This window comes from Coffea arabica, chromosome 5c (genome assembly GCF_036785885.1).
Source record: "Coffea arabica cultivar ET-39 chromosome 5c, Coffea Arabica ET-39 HiFi, whole genome shotgun sequence".
In the NCBI taxonomy this organism is placed as follows: Eukaryota; Viridiplantae; Streptophyta; class Magnoliopsida; order Gentianales; family Rubiaceae; genus Coffea; species Coffea arabica.
In genome coordinates, this window is record NC_092319.1 from 17,598,054 (window position 1) to 17,612,967 (window position 14,914).

Here is a 14,914-nt window from a genome sequence, read left to right on the forward strand (position 1 = left end):
ACCTCTAACCACTGTTGTCAAGTACAAGTTGATCTCTTCTTGTGTCTTTCACTCCTTCTTGTATATTCTACAAAAACAAAATATGTAGAAGAAGGAAAAAGTAGAAGGAGAATTTAGAGTAAGAATCTTCTAACCTATGCCTAATTCAAAAGTGTACAATTAATGAAATACCACAGGCTATTTATAGGCTAGGCTAGGGACCCTTATTAGCAAATACAAAAATCCCTAGGGTTTCCTTCCATCAAGGAAATCTTGCCAAAATTCATAATTGAAGATAATATTTTCTGACTAATTGATTGATTTGATTGATTAATTGATTGATTAAAATATCAATTAACAAAGATATCAATCAATCATTAACAAATGAGAGATACTAATTAATTATTGATAAAATGTCAATCAATTAATCAAAATATCAATCACCAATCATTATCTAATGGGAGATGCTAATTAATTATTGACAAAATGTCAATCAATGAATAATGATATCAACCACTTTAGAATCAATCATGTGGGTCATAATTGCCTCAAAAAGAGGCAAGTCTTACACATTAGGGTACATCACATTAAAAGCAAATTTAATGAGTACCATTGTATATCTAGGATCCAAGATGGCAGCAAAAGAAAGAACCAGATTACATTCACCCTAATAACTATCAAATTTTATAGCCATACTCGGAGCCATTGCCCTTACACGATCAGACAAATCTAAAGATTCTCATTCAAAAGTTCCTTGATCCTTTTTAACTCAGCTAAGAAGATATTTGTAGTTGGATATTCGGAACCAAATATCAATCAGTAATTTCATGAAAAACACCTAGGAATTGACAAACTCCTTCTACTTTTATTCAATAATGTAGGGCTGTCAACGGGTAGGGTTTGGACTCGAGCCTAGCCCGGATCAGGTAATTATTTTTGGGTATGGGTTGAGAAATAATTCTGGTGCCCAGACCTATACCCATTTGCTCTAACAAAAAAGTAGATCGAATATGGAATATAGGATTCTGACCCATATCTAACTCAAACCCGAATAATATATTAATAATTATAAAATGTAAATATTTCTAAGTATATTATTTTAGTAAATTAATAAAAGTATTCTTTTACCAAATTAACCAAATTACCCATATCCCAAATGAAGCATCTAAGAAATTAGGATTTGGAAGAAGCAAACTTGTTTGACCCGAAATGTATTCATCACAACTTGTACATAAGTGCTTTTTGCTAAATATCCTGAGATCATGTTGGGCCTTTTTGCTAACATAGATAAAAGAAAATTAATGATACATGTTGTGCCTTTTCTTTCCAAGTAGTCTCGGACCCGACCCCGAAACCCGTCGAACCCAGTTTTGGAATCTTAAGCCCAAGACCGATTGGGTATACGAGTCGAGTTCAGGTCTAGTACATTAAAATGGGTCCGGGTCTGGAATTTTCAATTCCAACCTGAACCCGACCCATTGACAGGCGTATAATCATGAGAAGATGGAACATAACGCAATCCAGGATCAATTTCTTTATGCCTAGAAAAAAACATCTTTAAACTATTAAGCTACAGCCAACATCAAGTATGGTGCATTCCAACACATAGGATAGTCTAAAATCAGCATCTCAGTAGGCAATTGAAGTTGTTTTCTTATCTTACTAAACTCATTCAATCTAGCTTCTGAATTATTCAAGTATTTGATCCTTTCTCTAACAACTTCAATCACATCACCTATTTGACCAAGGCCATCTTGCACCAACAAATTTAGAACATGCACACAACAATGAACATGAAAAAGCTTCCCCTCAAGTAGTAACTCTTTTCACTGCAAAAAATCATCTTTTAATCTTCTAATGCACACATCATTATAAGCAACATTATCAACTGTAATAGAAGCCACTTTATTCTCAATTCCCCATTTAGTAAGTCACTTATTAAATGCATCAGCTACAAGTACTCTAGCATGTGTGGGGATGGATCATTAACAAAATTCAACACACATTCCTACAGCATCTAATTTGAATCAATAAAGTGACCAGTGACATTGTTTTTTCTGCCCAGATTTCACAAGTCAGTTGTAATACTTTATCTACTAACACCATTTAATACTGTCTGCAAACTTTTTTTCTCATTCTCATAAGTTGTTATGCAATCTTTCTTGACAATATAACAACTGATTTTTTGGTAAAATGGGGAATTAGCTTTCAAAAATTTGTTGAAAATGTCATGTTACATCATCTCAAAAGGATACTCACAAGCAAGCACCATGTGAGACGCAAGTTATCTTACCTTAGCATGGTCATAAGAGAAGTTAGATATGGAACTTATACCTTCTCTCTTAATTTCTGCAAAAGCGAGTATTTGCTGCTTCTTTTTATCAGGCTCCCCATTGCAATTTTTTTTTGCAAGCAATATTTCAAGCGGCACGTACCAAAGGTGAGTTGTTGCAGTACTAATAGCATTATAAGCCAGCAAATCTTTACAATAATTGCATTGGTTCTTCAGCGTGCCATCATTTTCTTTAATTGTTGTTATATGGCCCCAAATACTTTATGTTTTTTTTCCTAGGTTTCCTTTGGAATGCCTTGCTTTCATTATCAGCCTTCTTATGTTCATCATAAGGTTTGGCTTCCGCAAGTTCGCCTTCAATTTCTTGTATGTAATCACCTTCCATGTCATCATCTTCTTTGTCTTCCAATCTAGCTAGATTGGTATCACTTTTTTCCATCATATGTGCACTAGAACCTTGACATAAAGTACCCAGGAGCATTTATTAACTTTTGAACTAACAATTAAAAATTATTGAACTCAAAATTAATTGTTTGGAACTTATTAGTAATGCTTTATTGAAAAAGAAAATTGAAAGCACTTTTGGACATATAAATAATTAAGATTGATATATTGATACATTATGTAATCTAGTCTACTTTAAAAACTAAGACAAAGACAAAGACAGGCAGCTAAGGCAACTAATATTAATTCTTTATTTTATCTTTTCATTGTCTTTTTGAGATTATAAAAAAGTATTTTACCAAAAAGGAGAAAGACAAAGACAATGATAGGCAACTAACATTTTTTTCTAAAAAGTAGATTATTTATTTAGAGTCAGATGAGTAGTTTCATGAACATCCTTTTCTTCTAGATTTCCTGGATCAATTAATAGATAAATGCTTATATTTAGCTCTGCAGCTTTCTTAAATCTGCTTTTATTTTTTGGTTTTTGCTCTAAGTCCTGAGAGTGCTCTTGACCCCGATGGCTTTAGCGCAGGATTCTATCAGAGCTGTTGGGAAATAATTCAGGAAGATTTGTTATTGGCAGTTCATGATTTTTTTAAGGGAGCTCAGCAACCATGGGAGTTCACCAGCACCTTGCTCATTCTTATTCTCAACGTTCAAGGAGCCTCGAGACGGCAAGAGTTTAGGCCTATCAGTGTTGGGGAAACCGGGTATTTTTCCACTCAAAAAATTCAACTAGTGATTTAAACGATTCAATAATTTTCAGGAAAGATCGTTAAAACAATTTCCTTAGACAGAATTACCATTCCAAATAAATTTTCAGGAAAGGTTGGAGGAGTCACAAGCGGTCCCACTTAAAACCTAGTCTTCTAAACAGAATTTATGTGCACGGTATATTATCACAACTAGACCCGTGTATACATAAATAATACATACACACGAATAAGAAAATACACACAAATGAACCATATAAAACACTACAAATAAATCCGACAAATATATTGAATACTATACTACAATTGAAAAGAAACTACTAAATAAATGCGAAATAAATAAAAGAAATAAGGAAAGAACGCACCCGAAAAATTAATAACGGAGTTCGGCCAATTTTACCTAATCTCCGAACACCGCTCAAGCAACCCGCTCTTATAAATTTTGAGAGAAGAAAGAATTATGAAAGAATTACAAAATAACTCTTTTGTTGGTGTGTTTTAATTGAGAAGATAGAGAGCTTATTTATAACTCTCAAAATCTTCTCCAATTCATAAACCCACCAATGTGGGATTTGTAATTGTGCCAAATAATTTAACAATTTTGGCTATTTCAAAGTCAATAATTGAGGTTTTGAATTCAATAAATCTCCACCTTGGCATAATTTCTAATCTCACCCAAAAATACAAATCTTTTCACCCAAAAAATAACAAACGGTCCTTGCAGTGCTTCCAAATTTATGCCTTTAGGCGCCAAATTAAATGTGCAAGATGTTGACCAAGTCTAAAAATGTTCAAACTTGGACCTTGTAACCACCTTAGTCAGCATATCTGCAGGATTCTCTGTAGTTCGAATCTTCTGGAGAAAAATCTCCTCTTCTTCGAGAATTTCCTGCACGAAATGATAGCGAACATCAATGTGCTTCGTTCTTGCGTGCAAGACCTGGTTCTTCGCTAAGTGAATAGCATTCTGATTGTCACAAAACACGTCAATGTATTTTTGACCAACTCCCAAGTCTTCAAGCAATCCTTGAAGCCAAATTGCCTCCTTCACAGCTTTAGTAATCGTCATATACTCTGCCTCTGTTGTAGACAAAGCCATTGTTAACTGCAAAGTAGACTTCCAGTTAACTGGCGCTTTGGTAAATGTAAACAAGTAGCCAGTTGATGAACGTCGCTTATCTAAATCACATGTATAGTCAGAATCATAATATCAAACTATACATTGACCAAGTGATTTATCCTGCTCAAATACTAATCCAACATCTACAGCATCTTGGATATACTGTAGAATCCATTTCATAACTTGCCAATAACCCTTGCCCGGATCATGCATAAACCTGCTTATTACACTAACTGTCTGTGAAATGTCAGGTTTCGTACACACCATTGCATACATCAACCTACCAACTGCATTAGCATCAGGACTTTCGCTATGTATGCTCGTTTTTCATCCGTCTTTGGAGATAATAGGCTACTAAGTTTCAAATGAGGAGCAAGTGGAGTACTTACAGGTTTTGAATCTCCATTCATACTAAAACGTTGTAGCACTTTGTTAAATACTGCTTCTGTGTCAAACAAAGCTTGCCTCTCGTTTTATTTCTACTTATTTCTATGCTAAGAATCTTCTTGATTTTTCCCAAATCTTTCATCTCGAACTCTTTACTCAACTGAACCTTCAATTTGTCAATTTCAACTTGACTCTTTGACTCTATCCGCATATCATCAACATATAAGAGTAAGTAGATGTATGACTCATCTCGTACCTTGTGTAAATACACACAATGATCGTATTTGTTTCTTGTGTACTTTTGGCCCATCATGAACTGATCAAATCGTTTGTACCATTGTCTCGGTGATTGTTTCAATCCGTACAACGATTTGCTCAGCTTACGAATCCAATTTTCTTTACCAGTAACTTTGAATCTATCTAATTGAGACATATAGATTTTCTCCTTCAAGTCACCGTGAAGGAACGCGGTCTTCACATCAAGTTGAGCTAGTTCTAAATTCAACTGCGCTACCAAGACCAACAAAATTCTAATAGAGGAATGTTTAACAACTAGAGAAAATATCTCATTATAATCAACTTTCTCCTTCTGAGTGTAGCTTTTAGCCACCAATCTTGCCTTGTAGCGAACATTATTATTGTCAGGAAATCCTTCTTTCTTTGCAAATATCCATTTGCATCCAATTACCTTCCTGCCCTTTGGTAGTTGTGTCAACTTCCACGTCTCGTTCTTCTGAAGAGATTGCATCTCTTCTTCCATAGCATCTTTCTATCTATTATTTTCTGTACTTCGAGTTGTTTCAGAAAAGGTGGATGAAACATCATCAACAATTGGAAGTGCATAGGCCACCATGTCATAAAAAATGAGCAGGTTTTTGAATTTCTCGTCTTGGCCTATTGACGGCAATCGACTCTTGCTGCTGTTGAGGTTTTTGGGTTGAAACTCTTCCTCATCTGACTCCTCTTCTGCCATGGGAGTCACTGATGGTGCTGTTTGCTGGACTCACCATTATATGCTCAAACTCCACCTGTTTCAGCGTACACTCCATCTGTTGCGTACCACTGGTTTCATCTTGTGTTACCTTATTCAACATGGCAGATTCATCAAAGGTAACATCCCTGTTGATAATGATTTTCTTTGCTTCTAGACACCATAACCGGTATCCCTTAACTCCATTATTAAACCCCACAAAGAGAGACTTCTTTGCTCGTGGATCCAACTTTGATTCATTTACATGAAAATATGCAGTAGAACCAAAAATACGCAAAGAATCATAATCTGTTGCAGGTTTTCCAAACCATAACTCTAATGGAGTCTTGTCACCTATTGTAGATAATGGCAAGTGATTGACGAGATATTGATCGTATGTCACAGTCTCAGCCCAAAACTTTTTATCTAACCCAACATTAGACAGCATGTAATGTACTTTTTCCACTAGTGTCTTGTTCATACGCTTTGACACCCCATTCTGCTGCGGTGTTCTTCTAACTGTGAAATGCCAAACTATGCCACACTCTTGGCATATCTTTTAGAAGGGATTACTCTTGTATTCTCCACCATTGTCTGTTCGAAAAGTCTTGATCTTTCTTCCCGTCTGATTTTCAATCTGAGATTTTCATTTAAGGAAAATTCCTAACACTTCATCTTTATTTTTCATAGTAAACACCCAAACTCTTCTGAAAAAATCATCAATAAAAGTGACAAAATAGTACCTGCCACCAAGAGATGGAGTCTTGGCAGGTCTCCACACATCTGAATGTACATAATCCAAAATACCCTTAATATTATGGATACTAGTGCCAAATTTCACACAATGCTCACAAAATTCTAATTTGTAAACTTTCATACCTTTCAATAATCCTTGCTTGACCAGATTTTGCAAGAATTTTTCACCAGCATGTGCCACAACTTTGTTGCCTCCACATCCTTCTTGCTACTGGAAGATGTTGCTGCTGCTGTCCCAATAACTGTACTATCTTGATAGTAATACAGATTATTCTTATACCTTTCAACATCACAAATGCTCCCGAAGTTACTTTAAGAATTCCATCTCGCATCTTCACTTCCAGACCTTTTGACTCCAAGAGTCCCAAGGAGATGAGATTTCTCTTCAAATTCGGCACGTACCGAACATCTTTCAAAATTTTAGTGGATTTATCATGATTACGCAGCTTGACTAAACCTATTCCACCTGTTTTACATGGATTGTCATTTTTCATGTACACAACTCCACCATCAAGTTCTTCAAATTCAAAGAACCACTCTCGCATGGGAGACATATGGTAGGTACAAGTTGAATCCAAAATCCACTCATTTGGATGGAATGTTAACGGTGATATAGCCAAAGAGATTCCGCATCACTTTTGCATTCTGCAACATTTACGTCTTGCGGAGCTTTCCCTTTCTTCTTTAACTTTGGATAGTTTTTCTTTAGTGTCTTTTCTCACGACAGAAAGCACACTCATCTTTGGCAACTCTGCTTTTCGATTTGGACCTTCCTCTTCTCTCCTTTGATTGCTTTTATTGATGAACTCTTGCCACTAATGCTTCATCTGTTGTAGCTATTTTCTTTTTCATTTTATCCTGCTTTTTCAATTCATGACTATACAAAACAGAACATACAACATCTAAAGACACATTCTTCTTCCTATGAAGTAACGTAGTTTTCAAATGTTCAAATTCATCAGAAAAGGATGACAACAACATCAAACCTAAATCTTCATTTTCAAATTTCACATCTAAATTTAACAGGTCTGCTACTAACTGATTAAACATAGTAATGTGTTCATTCAAAGTAGTACCTGGTTGGTAATCGAATCAGAACAATTTCTTCTTCATAAGGAGTTTATTTTGACCACTCTTCTTCAGAAATTTATATTCCAATACTCTTCACAATTTCCATGCAGAGGTCTCATTTTTGAAAGCATACTTTTGCTCTCTAGACAAACACGATCGAATAGTTTCGCATGCCAACCGATGTATGGTACTCCACTCATTCTCTTCTATATCATTTGGTTTCTTTTCTTCAATGGCAATGTCAAGACCCTGTTGGAAAAGGAAGTGTATGACCTCGCCTTGCCACATGTCGAAATGACCAGTACCATCAAATATCTCCACCGCCAGTTTTGAACTTGACATTGGAGTCCTTGACCATATGGACGAGGAAGCCGATGCCCCAGATGTAATTTTTGACGTGAAATTGTCTGATGCCATTACAAACTCAAATAATAGTATTCAATATAACAATTACAAACAGGCCAAAGGACGAACCTTCGGCTCTGATACCATTTGTTGGAGAAATCGAGTAATTTTTCACTCAAAAAATTAAACTAGTGATTTAAATCGATTCAATAATTCTAAAAAAAGATCGTTAAAACAATCTTCTTAGACAAAATTATCATTTCAAATAAATTTCCAGAAAAGCCTGGAGGGGTCACAAGCGGTTCCACTTAAAATCCAATCTCTTAGATAGAATTTACGTGCACGGTGTATTATCACAATCAGACCCGTGTATACATAAATAATACGTACACACGAATAAGAAAATACACCCAAATGAACCGTATAAAACACTATAAATAAACTCGACAAATATATTGAATACTATACTACAATTGAAAAGAAATTACTAAATAAATACGGAATAAATAAAAGAGATAAGGAAAGAACACACTCGAAAAATTGATAACGGAGTTCAATCAATTTTGTCTAATTTCCGAACACCGTTCAAGCAGCCCGCTCTTATAAATTTTGGAAGAAGAAAGAATTAAAAAAGAATTACAAAATAACTCTTTTGTTGGTGTGTTTTTATTGAGAAGGTAGAGAGCTTATTTATAACTCTCAAAACCTTCTCCAATTCATAAACCCACCGATGTGGGATTTGTAATTGTGCCAAATAATTCAATAATTTTGGCTATTTCAAAATCAATAATTGAGGTTTTGAATTCAACAATCAGCATATGTAATGTTAGCTCCAAGTTTGTTTCCAAAATCTTGGCTAACAGACTTGGCACATTGTTGCCCAAGATAATAGTCTTGGCAAACTAGTTTTGTGCCAGGAAGAGGAATTATAGATAACATTCTTTTAGCTTAGGAGTTGGTGGTAGAATTGGATAGGAGATTGGAGTATCATAATTTGATGCTTAAGCTGGATATGGAGAAGGCATACGATAGTGTAGAATGGTCTTTTATACTATTTATGTTGAGAAAATTCAGATTTTATGAGTGGACCATTGACTTGTCTTTTCGCACCCTATCCGACTGCTGGTTTTCAGTGTTGATAAATGGTGTTCCTACTAAATTTTTTAAGTCATCACAGGGTGTTCAGCAAGGAGATCCTTTATCTCCTGCATTATTCCTGATTGTTGCGGAATTTTTAGGGAGATGCCTTCAACAGTTTTGTTTGGAGAATGATTGGCGATTGTATGTCTCAGGCAGGTCTTAGGTCCCTTATCTGGCGTTTGTGGATGATATCTTGATATTCGAGTGTCTGGAAGGCATTTGTGAGTTGCTGAAGAATTATCAAGCATTTTCAGGTCAAAAGGTTAATGAAAGGAAGAGTTCATTTCTTATTTCCAATAGGGCTGCTGACAATGATATTGACATGGTGGTCTCTAAGTTAGGGTTTCTGCAGCAGCATTTTCCTTTTACTTACTTGGGGGCACCTATTTCTTAGGGCGATCCCATTGTATTTTGTTTGATGGTATCAAAGACAAGCTGCACAATCGCCTCTTCAATTGGAGTTCAAAGTTACTTTCGTCAGGTGGCAGGATCATTCTTATATGGCATGTGTTGTCCTCGATAGCAATGTACCTGCTTCAAGTTTTACGACTACTGAATCTAGTGCTTCACAGAATAGGTAAAATTTGCAAAAGTTTTTTGTGGGTCTGTAACACTGAGAAGGGAATTCATTGGTCCTCCTGGAAAAAATTGTGCTATCCTACAGAGAAAGAAGGTCTTAGCTTTCGTGATTTTAGAGATATGGTTCAAGCTTTCTTGTGTAAGTTGTGGTAGAAACTAAGGGTTGATGATAGTATCTAGGCAAATTTCATGCATAAGAAATATGTTAAGGGGCCTTATCCTGTCTGTGTTTTAGTTCAGAGACCATTGAGTATCTAGCGTAGATTGGTGGAAATTAGGGCACTTGCAAAAGTATGGATTCAATGGTGTATTGGTAGGGGTTTGTAGATTTTTGGTGGGATAGGTGGCTATTAGATGTTCCTTTAGCAGAATTCCTGGGGCTAGCCGATTCTTCTCATACTCTGTTGGTAGAGTTTTACTGCTCCTCAAGATGGAATGTGCATCATTTAAGGCAGCTCCTCCCAGGTAATTTAGTGAATAAAACTATTGCTATATTAATAGACCCTCAGGCTCAGGACCGTATGGTGTAGGCATCGTCGGCGTTAGATGCATTCATGATTAAATCTGCTTGGATGGAACTCAAGACAAAGATGACGTATTTCATGGGTAGACAAGGCCTATTGGACCTCTATCTTACCCCTTAAAATTTCTTTTTTGATTTGGCGTTTGCATAGGAATTTTCTTCCCGTAGATGCGATTCTACAACGCAAGGGACTGGCAATGGTTTCTCGATGTAGCTGTTGTTTGGAGGATCAAGAAACGATGCATCAATTATTTTTACACGGGCCTATGGCCCTTAAAGTATGGCATCATTACACAAGGCAATTTGGGATGGTGCAACTCATGTACTCGTTTGTTTCAACGATGTTTAGCTCTTGGATGTTATCATTTTCCTCGGGCTCCCAGGATCATATTCGGGTTGTTGTACCGTAAGTCGTGTCATGGATCTTATGGAAGGCCAGGTGTGAAGATCCGAATTTTTATTTTATTTACTTTTTTTTATCTTATTGGCTTATTTAATTAATTATTTATTCATTTGCTCAAATTAAGTTATTTCATTCATTTTAATTACAATTACATTGTACATTACCCCAAATTATATTTTAGCACATTTGTTTTAAAAGTTAATTTTTCTGCGACTCAACTAGTGAGAATTAGTGAATGTACGTTTTTCGAGACAAAATTCAGTCCGAGAGTGCAGTGTTCTTGGAGAATTAAGGATAATTAATAGTAGACTAAGAAAAGTTAATTGAGGGATTAGAGGTGAGTGAGTTGAATTAAGCTCAATTTGGAGCACTAATGGTCTACTATTCTATTGTTGACTTTTTGCACACAAGATGGCTTTATGTCATATCACCTTTTCATCAGGTTATTTCACTCCAAAAGCTACCAAAACCCTTTCTTTCTCTCCTCTCTTGGCCGGCTCTTCCTTCGCCCAATTCTTACCAAAAATTTCAGCTTCCTTTTCTTCCATTTAGATCCCAAAAACACACTCCAATCTTGCACCTTTCCTTGGAGTATCACTCAAGCTTGAAGGGAGATTCGAAGGAGGAAGGAACCTTAGTGATTTAGAGCTTAAACACTAGTGGTTTGATCTTCATCTCTTGGAAGTTAAGTAACACTCCAAAGCTCTCATCTTTTCCTTCAACTTATGGTTAGTTTAGTTAGTTATAACTAGGTTAAACTTGGGTTGTTGATGGGTTCAAAGAACCTTGACACTAGGTAGATGTCTTGAGGTGGCTTTTTAGGTAGTGATCTTGAGGAATTGTTTGTTTGGTTGTTATTTTTGTGAATGAAATCTTGGTTTTGGTAGTGAGAGTTGAAAAGAAAAGTTGAAGAGAGAAAGGAGCATTCTGTCCGAAATTTCTGCTGGTTATTTCTTCATGTTAATTTCAAATTTTGTAGTTATTTTGGTGCCAAAATACTTGTTATATGTTGGTGTTTATGTGTATCAATTATATCCTTAAAAGCATTTCAATTGGTTGAGTGAAAGTTGGGTCAAAGTAAGGAAGAAAATCTGGAAATTGCTGACCAGGTTACCAAACCAGTGTGTACGTTTCAGCCCATAACTTGTCGTCTAGGAGTCAATATCAAGTGCTGTTTATGGCATATGAAACTAGACTCCGAGGGCTTTCCAACGGTATAAAATGCACCTTCTAGTTCGTTTTCTATGAGCCGTAGTGAACTGGCAAAGTTGACTGATTTTCCTCATTGTATTCATCCGAGAAACGAGTGTAGCTGCAGTTTGTAGCTCGTTTTCACTTATCTTACGAAACGAATTTTAAGACAGTTCCTTCTAGTGATATTTATCATTTTGAATCTAGTTTTTAATGCCGTAAACCACACTAAATTTTGAGTTGTGTAACTTTAGTTATGTTGACCTTGGTCGATCAATCCTTGGTTTTGATGATTAACAAACCAATATGTAGATTTGGGTTAATGTTTTTATGTGAGTAATTTGTTAGAACAGATTCTTGTGGCACAAAAGAAGAAGCAAAAACAGGGCACTCATGTCGGACGCTATCGGACGTCCCGAAAGGATGAAGAACATCAAGAAGGAAACTCTGTCGGACGCTCGTGAGGAAGCATCGGACGTCCGGAAGGATCGGACGCACGCCTCGGACGCACATCGATCGCATCGGACGTCCGAGAAATTTTGCAAAGATTTGATGACTCTCTGTCAACGTTCGGACGCAGGGTTCGGACGTCCAACAGGTGGTTTGGACGCAGGGTTCGGACGTTCGACAGGTGGTTCGGAAGTTCGACAGGCCAACGGCTAGTTTTGACAGCATTTAATATTTGACCGTTGGAGAGCCTTTTGAAGCCATTTCTCACCTTCTATAAACACCCCAAAGCACAAGAAGACAAGAAACTTTTGCCAACACAAAATACAAGCTTACAAGTGAGATTTTTGAATAGAAAGATTCTTTGTTGGTTGTATAAGGGGTTGGGAAAGTTGGGTTGTGAGGTTGCTGAAGTGAAGGTTACTCTCTAGGAGGAGTAAAACCTTGGTGAAGGTGAACCTATCACTTGGAGTGGTAAAACCTTGATAAAGGTTGCCTCATTTGTATAAAATAGTTCTTAATTGGGTGAGTGATCTTTCAAGTGTAGGTTGTTGAGGGTTAACTAAAATAGTTGTAAAACTCCTTGACTCAACCAAAGAGTGTTTGGGGTGAGGAAAGAGTGAGCCTTCACTTGTACATCTTGGTTAGCATCGCCATCAATTGAAGAGGCTATTGGACTGATATTTGGTTTGCATTTCTTATCTTTTCTCTTTAATTAAGTTTTCTTTATTGTGCTTAAATTTGATATATTTTTGTGCATCATTGTGAAATTGTTTGTACTCATTGGGTTGCTCCAGGCCTTACAATTGGTATCAGAGCTTGGTCTCTTTTGATCAAGTTTAACCGCTTAGAGTAAAGATCATGGCAACCATAAAAGTTTCTTTTTTAGAAGGGCAATCTATTGACAGACCACCTATGTTTAATGGTTCTTATTTTAGCATGTGGAAACAAAGAATGATGATTTTCTTACAATCCGTTTATATTGAATTATGGTATGTGGTAGAAGATGGTCCTTATGAAGCCAGAATAATTGACTCTATCACTAATTTGAGTAGATTAAAGACTAGACAAGAATTGAATGAAAAAGACAAGAGATACCTTTCTTTGAATGCCAAGGCCATGTGTATATTGTACAATGCATTAGATGTAAATGAATCTATTAGGATTAAAGGTTGTAAATCAGCTAAAGATATTTGGGATAAATTGTGTGTATTTCATGAAGGTAACCAAGATATTAAAGAACAAAAGAAATCTGTGCTTGTTTCTCAATATGAATTTTTCAAAATGCATCCTCTTGAAAATGTTGATAAGATGTGTAGTAGATTTTGTGACATTATTCAAGATCTTAAATTGCTTGGAAAAGAATATTCTTTTGGTGAGAAAAATAGAAAGATTTTGAATGCCTTGCCAAAAGAATGGAAAAACAAAATAAATGCTATAGAAGAGGCAAAGGATTTAAATTCTATGTCCATTGAATCTCTTGTGGATACCCTAACCTCTTATGAATTAAAAGCTGAAATTCAAAGTGCAAGAGAAAGAAAATGCAAGAATGTATAAGAGAGGCATAGCTTTTAAAGTATCTCAAGTGGGGGATAACCCATCCTTCATGGGTAATGAAATCATGAAAGTGGACAATGATATAACTCCTCACATCAAAAGTTTCAAGAAAATCTTCAACAAGAGATGTTCAAGAGGAGATTGCAAAATTACATGGGATGAATGCAATTCAAAAAGAGAAAAAGAAGAGTTGGCCCAAATGGCACTAATGGCCGTTGGAGAAGATGAGATAAGTTCTTATCACTCTTCTTGTGATGAAGATAATGAAGATGATGATGTGAAAATTCTTATGATTAAAATGCATAAAAGTTTGAGAAAATCTTATGCTAAAAATAAAGATTTGAAAACAAAAATAAATGATTTGTTGGAAGAAAATTCCAAACTTTTTCAAGAAAACAAATGTTTGAGAATGGAAAATGATGATTTAAAAAATCAAAAAAATATTTTGAAAAGGAAGTTGGAAGAGAAAACAAAGTTTTATGAAAAAATGTTGGAGGAACAGAATTTGTTAAAGAAAAGAATTAATGACTTGAACGAGTTTCTCCAAAATGAAAAACAAAAGTTTTCTCAAACAAAAGAAAGCAAATCTTTTCAAGGCACAAATAAGTTTGCTATGATAAGAAGTAAGAAAGTTAGTTGCATTAAATCCACCTATGTGCAAAATACTTTTATCATGTGTCACTTTTGTTACAAATTTGGACATATGCAAAATGATTGCTATGTAAAGAAAAATATGAGAAAAGGTATGAAATCCATGTGGATTGCTAGATCATGTTGTATTAACTCCCAAGGACCCTATAAAGAAAGGGTACCAAATGAAATTTCTCATATTTAGGTACATCATGAAGATTTGATCCAAGAAGTGCTATATGGTTGTAAGTACAATTGAAAATTTTGATATTCAATATGGTCTTGATTTGAAAAATAAAGGGGGAGTTTGTTTTTGATTGATGCCAAAATGGGGAGTAGGATTTATTGAAATTTCTTTGTATG

General features: G+C 35.6%; 1 long non-coding RNA gene across 1 annotated transcript; it reads left to right on the forward strand.

Moving 5' to 3' along the window:
- The first annotated feature begins 275 nt into the window (after positions 1 to 275).
- Positions 276 to 13,063, forward strand: LOC113690210 (uncharacterized). Its single transcript, XR_011815026.1, has 2 exons — positions 276 to 2,419; positions 3,252 to 13,063. It is a non-coding gene; the product is annotated as an uncharacterized lncRNA (long non-coding RNA).
- The last annotated feature ends 1,851 nt before the right edge of the window (positions 13,064 to 14,914 follow it).